We start from the raw sequence: 9,335 nt of genomic DNA, 5'->3' as shown, positions 1-9,335 counted from the left end.
ATTTCAGAGGCGCCCAACTAGATAAGGCGCCTATCTAAATTGAAGAACAAGCTCAATTAAGCTTTTTAATTAGCACTGATTGAAACATAGGCCCCTATCAAGAAAGCGCGATTCTGTAACAAGGCGCCTCTAAAAATTTAGGCGGCCTTAAAAAAAAATAGGCGCTATGCATGTTAGGCGTGGGCGTGGCTACGTGTTAGGCGCCTTCTTCCAGAATTCCTGCTCTTAAGCGTGCTTAAACGCTCGAATGGGCGCCTAACTTTTAGTTGTGCCTAGAGCTGGCCTATTTATTGGGCACCTCCAAAATAGGTGCCCAAATAAGTGCCTCTCAGCGCGATTCACTAAACAGCAGCCAATTTTTCTTGAATCGCGCTGAACAGTGCCTAAGTAGGCGCCTAACTTTTGGGCGCTTCTTATAGAATTTGCCCTTTAATCCTCCACTGTGTCAGGTACATTAGATAAACTGGCAGAGGGTCATAAGCGGTGTTCCACAGGGGTCGGTGCTGGGACCACTGCTGTTCAATATATATATCAATGACTTGGAAATGGGGACGAGGTGTGAAGTTATAAAATTTGCTGATGACACCAAACTCTACAGCAGAGTTAGGAACACAAAGGAGTGCGAAGACCTGCAAAGGGACCTAAGCAAACTGGAAGAGTGGGGAAACAAATGGCAAATGTGCTTTAACATAGAAAAATGTAAGGTCATGAATATAGGGAAAAGGAACCCGAGGTACAGCTACAAAATGGGGGGAACATTGCTGGGGGAGAGTAATCTTGAAAAAGACTTGGGTGTGCTAGTGGATACAACCATGAAATCATCAGTGCAATGTGCAGCGGCCTCGAAGAAAGCTAACAGAATGCTGGGCATCATTAAGAAGGGAATTACAACCAGGACGAAGGAAGTCATCATGCCACTATATCGTGCAATGGTGCGCCCGCATCTAGAGTACTGTGTCCAATATTGGTCACCGTACCTCAAGAAAGACATGGCAATACTTGAGAAGGTCCAGAGAAGAGCTACGAAAATGATAAATGGTATGGAGGACTGTTCATACACTGACAGGCTGGACAAGCTGGGGCTCTTCTTCCTGGAAAAGAGGAGGCTTAGGGGGGACATGATAGAAACTTTCAAGATCATGAAGGGCATGGAGAAGGTAGACAAGGATAGATTCTTCAAGCTACGGGGAACCACAGGCACAAGAGGGCACTCAGAGAAACTGGAAGGGGAGAAGTTTAGAACAAATGCCAGGAGGTTCTTCTTCACACAGAGGGTTGTGGACACATGGAACGCGCTCCCGGAGGAAGTGGTCGGGCAGAGTACGCTACAGGGATTCAAAGAGGGATTGGATGGATTCCTGAAGGATAGGGGGATTGAGGGATACAGATAAGGGTAGATAAGAGTATGGAAAGAGTATAGATGAAAACAAGGGGGCTATAGGGCTAAATCAAGATAACATGACAGGTCATGAACCTGATGGGCCGCCGCAGGTGCGGACTGCTGGGCGCGATGGACCTCTGGTCTGACCCAGCGGAAGCAAATTTTTATGTTCTTATGTTTTTAAAATGCTTGATAGGGAAAATGCTTGAAGTTACCTATATGTAAACTGTTTCAAGTATGATTATAAAAAACTACAAAAAGGCAGTATCCCAGTCCCTTTCCCTTACAGTGTCAAGAAGACACCTACTTTTATAAAACTCATTTATAAATGTGTTTTAGGGCGATCACTATTTAGTAAAAGTTTATAAAATACACACATTCATGCATCACTGTACAGGCTAACATTTACCATACCATACACGGTCTTATATCCTACAGTTCTCTACAAGGAATCTATGCGGTTTACAAAAAGAATTGAATCTAGTTCTTCAAGGTACATTGGTTTAACTCAGATCTTGTGGTTGTTAAATGGAAGAGGTGGATATACAGTAGAGAGAAGAGGTATGTCTTTAGTTTCTTCCGGAAGTCAAGATAAGTGGTGGGTTGTCTTAGGTATGTTGGCAGTTTGTGCCAGATATGAGGTCCTTGGTATTCAAAGGTAGCCTCAACTATCTTCTTCCATCAAACTTGTTGAGGTGATGGGAAGGATAATTTGAAACGTTGTGATACTCGTGAATTGAAGAAGGAGTGTGGAACTTTGATAACAGAGGTTAGTCCATTTGAGTTTTCTCCGTAGATTGCTTTGTGAACCATGCAGGCTATCTTGAATTGGATTTGCTTTTTCATCGGCAGCCAGTGTAGCTATTCTAATAGCAGACTTGCCCTCTCGTACTGATTCATTTTGAGCCAGAGTAACTATCTGCACTGTTTATCTTAGAGTCAGTTGCTGATAGTATTTGTTGCTCTTCCTTATAGACTAATTGAAGGATAGGATGCAGCTTATCATAATTTATTGCTTCTGTATGTGTATTTGTTAATTTGTATCCACGACATAGGATTTCTCTAGTCCTCAGTTTGGCTATTTGAATACTTATGAAAAAATGAAATTTCAAGTTGCTAGGGTAGAAAATGTTTCACATTGATGGCTTTCTGCGCAACTCCCACATCATGGAGGAGGTCTTCCATTTCAACCCATTTCCTGGAAAATTCCTGTGTGTTATCCCATGTACCTTATGAAATCTACAAGTTGGTATCACTGCAGTTTAATCATACTGGCAACTGAACTACATTGCTCCCTCAGGCAACATTATATCACATTAACCGAACATATAGCATTAGTTTGACCCCCAACATTCCACCTTAACTTGTTTTTGTTAGAGCATATAGACTCAGAGGATATCTATGTTATATCTCATGCATTGAAACAGGGAAGTGGTATGCGGGAAATAGTTCATGTCAATTTTCTGTTACTCCATCTTCGCCTAATACTGTATTTACTGATTCACGAGCTATTGTAATTGTAAGTTCGTACTAGAGAATGACACAGTGGCAAAATTAATCACATTCCCGTCCCCGTGGATAACCACAGAAAACCATCTCCATGTCATTCTTTAAGGAGAGAGGGAAGAATCAGAGTATGAATGAGCACAGCCACTGACCCTCAAGCCTTGCATTGAAGAATGCTGTTGTAGAAGGACTGAGGTTGAGATAGACATTAAAGAATGACACGGGATTGTTTCCCGTGGTTATCCGAAGGGATAGGAATGGTGATGAATTCCTACTTTACTCAGGCCCAATTATATGGATGGCAATCAGGACAGCATAATAATTTGTTGCCATCATATGCTGATTGTTAGTGGATTTGTGCGACCTGAGCGTAACAATGGCTCCATGTAAATTGGGCTGATTCCTGTTGTATGGCTTTTCTGGTACCACCAGTATGACTCCTATAGACCCAACCCCCAGGTAGGCCTAAGAGATCAGTGCCTTTAGCATCAGAAGGAGATAGATTTGGCATGATTCTCTTTCCCTTATATGGAGTAGCATGTTTAATACAGATTGTAAAGAGACTTACAATCCTTATAGAAACTATGGGTAATGAAGCTACTGCACTAGCTACCTCCCTTTCTTTAGAATTATGACAAACCTCATACGATGGCTTTACAAAACCAAATAGCTCTGAATTATCTGCTTGCCTCTCAAGATGGTACATGTGCTATTATTGGTGAAGAATGTTACACATATGTCACAGATGCATATGATGACACCTTCACAAGAAAAATGCACAATGTCTGATGGATAGAAACAGCACAGTTCAGGTTTAATTACAAAGTGCAATTGAAAAACAGGAGGAAAAAGCCTCAGAATAGGGCCCTCCCACCATCACAAGAGGTGGTTAAAGGTGGTTAGGCGTTAACCTCATTGGCAAAAAACCTCCATTTCACTGCAAAGGATAAAAGCCTTGTGCGGTGCTATTTTGTGCTAAAAGATAGAAGAAAAGACTTTCGACTTATCTTCTGGTTGATCTTAGGCTTTCTGTCTGCTGGAGTCCTTCCTTCTGATGCAGCATTCTGTTTCACAAAACAGGAAGTTATATCAATAGGAAGGACTCCGGCAAAGGAAGGGAAGCAGATCAGGAAGTTACATCAAAAGGAAGAACTCAAGCAGAGGGAAAGCCTAAGAGCAGGCCTGAATCGGTGGGCCTGAATTGATTCAGCCAAATTGAATCAGTAAATAGATTCAAATCATGAATCTGGCAGCACTACTGCTAGGATGTCTATATGATCAGTTCAATAGGAATGCCGCCAGACAGCACCCCTATGGCTTGCTTTTTATGTTTTTCCCTGGGGTATTCTTTTCCCTGAAAATGTCTAGTTCAAAGCCATAATCAAACCAAAAATTTAGACTTTTCTGGTTTGATTATGGCTGTGGCTCAGAAGTTTTTTGAGACATTTTCAACAAAAGTTCATATTTGTTGTCTTCCATTTCTCTACATTGTTTTCCCACTATTTTCTCTTCTTTGACTCCAAGCTCCTATCTCATCACCACATTCCTTGTTTTATCCTCCAACTCTGTCTTTCAAAGTCCTCACTTTCTATTCAATTTGAGTCTCTGTTTTCTCTAGCAATTATCAAATCCCTGTTTTCCTTGTTGTTCCTATCCCACCAATCCCCCAATTCCAATCCTTCCCTTCAGTTCTCCAGCCTCTGCTATCCTCCACTCCAGCCAGTCCCAAGTCCCTTCTCTCTCTCATCCCCAGTCTCAAAGTTCCATCTTTTCTCTGATTTCCATTCTTAAGCCCCATCCTTCCTTTGGATCCCCTTTCCATTGGACTGTTGGTTTACATCAAGAAAAGACGCAAGAAAATGTGAATGGCTGTTTTTTTGCGATCCAGAAAAGACATCTAGTGGAACGCAAGTTGAATTGTTTGTTTGTTCAGTATTATGAACAGAGACTAAAAGGACACATATTTTAGGATGTGTATTTATGAAAACTATTGACTATTGATCATTTATGTCATTACAGTGTTTGATTATATTATTATTGAAAGTTCTACATTCGTGTAGGTTCACTATGTGTAGTTTGATATTTCATGTTTAGAAAGTGAAAGATTTATGTGGTTTGATAAAAATTATTGCTATTATTGAGGCATCATTTGATTGAATTGAAATAAAAAGCTCTTTACAATAGCTTCTCTGATATTTTGGCACTTGTTATTATTGGAGCTATTGAATATTTAGTATACGATACTGATCATTTGAGTGATTAGGATGTATATTAATTATGGATATTCTGAAAATCCTTCTGGCTGCACGTGCCCTGAGGACTGGGATGAGAAGCTTTACAGCCCTAATTTCAATGGGTAGAATCAGGGATTACAAATACCACACCTCTTTGGAATTAATATTCAAAACCAGAGCTTGCAAAAATCTCCCTTCTGGAACAAGTTATTCTGATTTCCTTCATTGCCATTCCTTCTTTGTATCATTCTTGCTCCATTCAACAACTTTTTGCATCCAACCATCCAACCATCCTAAGGCTCCAGGACAGTAGAAGGCTTGTTTTCTTTTCCTCCTGCACAGCGGGCGCCGGCCACTGGCTTTTCTTCTTCTTCATGGGTTTGTCTATCTTCTGATACCTTCTTTTAATCTATTTTCTCCCTTCCCCTCCTTCACTCTCTAATGCCTTTTTCAGTTCTGTAAGTCTACTGCTTCAGAGGGTCACCTTCCTGCACAAAAGCAGGAAATTCCTGCAAAACATGGGAGACTTCAAAGCCAACCGCTCATTTTCTTCTCTGGCTATATAAGACCTTCTTTGTTTGATACCTAAGGCTTTTATTCTAATGTAGAGAACACTTAGATTCTGCTTTCTAAAACAGCATGGCAGAGACCTCTAGTGACTATCTATATTAGGTATTACATTCTAGAACACAGGATGGATCTTCCACCTGTGACTGATAGTGATGGAAGAAAACACCCTTTGGAAGGGCACTTTGTTGATAAAAGCTCAATGGGGTAGCCTTGTGTGGGGGTGTGGGGTGAAACCTCTACATAGCACAACAATACAGAGACTGACAAGGTAAAACTCTTTTTCAAAAGCCTATTACACTACATATTAGAGACACTGCTTCGGTGCATCAGAACCTTTTAATGAATTTGCCAAGGTCACTGAACAGCCAGCAAGATGCCTATAGTCTACTTGAGTGATGCAACTTTCATGCTTTATTGTTTCAAGAAACTGTGTACCTGAGGCAAGGACAGTACCCCAGACATTTTGGTACCTGGGTGAGGAGCCTTTCCAAAGTGACACAAAAGAGGACACTCTTGGAGTTTGTGGAGCCAGAATGTCTGGACAAAGAGCACTGTGATAACCTTTGGGGGGGTCTGGGAAGCAAGAGGTTATCTGGTGATAATTGGATCTGAGCTGCCAGTGCCTTAGACTTCATCAGCTCATAAAACCTCTCAGCACCATGCGGGGCATCTCTGCACTACCCTGCATCTTCCCAGAGATGGACCCTTCATAGCGTGCTAGCCAGCCTGCATCTGCTGTACATCCAGGTCCCAAGAGAAAGCCACACTGCTCAGTTCCCCTGCCAGCTCTCCTACTCAGGCATCCCTAGACAGGTTCTACTTGTTCCAATTCTTGTAGTGCTGTTAAGGGCCTAAGGTGCTAGGTGTGTATTTTCTCTAATTTTACTGATAGGTATTCTTTGATTTCCCCTAGGTCAGGGGTAGGGCACTCCGGTCCTCGAGAGCCGTATTCCAGTCGGGTTTTCAGGATTTCCGCAATGAATATGCATGAGATCTATTTGCATGCACTGCTTTCAATGCATATTCATTAGGGAAATCCTGAAAATCCAACTGGAATATGGTTCTCGAGGAATGGAGTTCCCTACCCCTGCCCTAGGTAATCTAGTCTTTGAGCATTGTTCTCATGTTCCTATTATGTGCTGCTAAACAAGTTATTTTATTTTTATAATAATTGGGCCTTCTGTCTGTTACTTGTCAGTATAACTGTGGCTCAAGGGAAATTGTGATATTTCCTAAATTCCAGAAGTGCTTTTTATAGAGAGTGTATGATCCTATCTGCACCATCTTCTAGGAGTCTGTGTACCGGTAATCTGTTTTGCCTCAAACTTGCCTTTGGTTCCACTTCCCCAGCTATTTTACCACTATATACCTAAGATGAAGATGGTTTCTGGCTATCCTAGCCACTAGGGAAGTGCATTTAATCAAGCCCACACAGCTGCTGCATTTGCACAAAGTGAGAGTAGGAATGGGGAACTAGCTCAGCACCCTTCCTAATAAGAAGGAACGGTTCGCTGAGAAATGTTTCCTGAGTGAGAAAGGTGTAGGGCATTGGAGGCTGAGGAGCTCATTTTCAAAACAGAAAGGTGTCCAGAAAATGATATAAACTGGCACTTCGACGTTTTAATCCCCAAAACGTCCATGTGCTGATTTTTGAAAATGATTTTTTAGAGGTCTTGCAGGTCATTGTCACTCCAGTACATCTAAATCTTAAGAGGACGTGTAAGAGGCAGGTTTAGGGTGGCCTTAGGTCTTGCACATCTTGCAAGGATAATCAAACCTTTTTGAAGATGTCCAGGGAATTTTTAGGCATTCGGAGTTAGACCTGTTTTAAAAGCACATAAGGGTATAAAGGTACACCAGATGACCACTGGATGCAAGAAGGCATGACCCCCCCCCCACTCCTCCAGTGGTCACTGTCCCCCTCCCACCCCTCAAAGATGTGAAAGAAACAGTACATACCAGCCTCTATGACAGCTGCAGATATGATAGGAAATCTTAGAGCAACAAGCAGGTGTCTGGAGTAGCCTGGTAGGCAATGTAGTGAACCATAGAGAGGGGGATCCAGGCCCATATTCCACCCTACCCACTACATTTATAATGGAAAGTATGAGGCCACCAAAATTCACCCAAAACCTACTGTACTGCCATACAGGTGACACCTGCAGCCATAAGGGCTATTGGAGTGATAGATAAGTGGGTATAGTAGGTTTGGAGGGGAGTTTTGGAGTGCTCACCATACACTATAAGGGGGTTATGGTGAAATGTGTACCTAGCACCCTTTATATGAAGTTCTCAACAGTGTCCCCTAAGGTGCCCCACTGCTCTGTTGGCAGGTCTGTGTGTCCAGTCCATTAAAATGCTGGCTCCTCCTATGTCCAAATGGACTTGTTTTAGATGTTTTACATTTGAACATTTTGATTTTTGATTAAAAAAAAGATAGATATCTTGCAATTTTGAAAATGGTTGTTTACCAGACCCGACTTTTGGACGTCCTTGCAGAAATGTCCAAAGTTGGACTTAGACATCCTATCAAAAATGTCCCTCTGAATCTACCATTCATGTCCTCAGGACCCTAAAATCCAAAAAAATGCTCTATAAACCCCTATCTGCATACAGAGAGTTCACCAGAGGTCATCTCATGGTTATATACTTTATCCTTGTGTGGTTCAAATAATTGTAGCAGGATATCACAGAAAGCCATTCATTGTATCACTTGTATGTGCTGGGGTGGTCACCGTTCTGAATATACCTGATTTTTATGCATTTATTCATAACCCATAAAATTACTAGAATCTTTTTTGTTAATCACCTAATGTACGTATATGTTAATGACTCCCAGATCTACTTTTCTACACCCAAAATTTCACCTAAAGTCCAAGGAAAAGTTTCTGTCTGTTTGGCTGACATTGATGCCTGGATGTCCTGTCATCATCTGAAACTATAGAAACCTCAAACCTTTGTGAAACACACTAAATCCTTACAAAATAGGCTAAAGCACAAGACAAAAATCCAGACTGGATATAATGGAGAAATTCTTTAAGGATCTCAAGCGCTCACAGCTAAAAGCCTGATGTATCTTACAAGCTAATAACCATAGGGTGAGCTATCATTGGTCCTATAAATTCTCCAATTTTCTTAATTTTTATCAAAAACACTCTTTTTTCATTTTTGTTATTTTAAATATTTTAAACGTGTTAGATATTATGCAAATCTTGTTTAACTTCATACAATTACTTTGCAATCTTCTTTTGATTCGTATACTGGCTTTCGATTAACAACCAGTACTCTTATAATAATAATAATAATAACAGTTTATATACCGCAATATTGTTAAGTTCTATGCGGTTTACAGAAGATTAGTGGGGTACAAGTTGAGTTGATGTACAAGTTGAGTTAACTTAAGGGATGTGGGAACAACGGGGAGAAAGGGCAAGAGAGGGGAAGGAGGGAAGTGGATCAGCTGTCTAGGTATTTCAGGAATAGGTGAGTTTTGAGGCGTTTCCTGAATACCTCATAAGTGGTGGGCAATAGGAGTTGTTCTAGGTCTTTACCCCATAGAGCAGCCTGATGTGAGAGAAGATGCTCATGGTGTTTTTTTAGTTTGCATCCTCTAACCGGGGGAGAAATGAAGTGCGAGTGGGAGC

Source organism: Geotrypetes seraphini, chromosome 1, assembly GCF_902459505.1.
Source record: "Geotrypetes seraphini chromosome 1, aGeoSer1.1, whole genome shotgun sequence".
NCBI classification, from domain to species: domain Eukaryota; kingdom Metazoa; phylum Chordata; class Amphibia; order Gymnophiona; family Dermophiidae; genus Geotrypetes; species Geotrypetes seraphini.
This window is presented reverse-complemented; position numbering follows the sequence as displayed.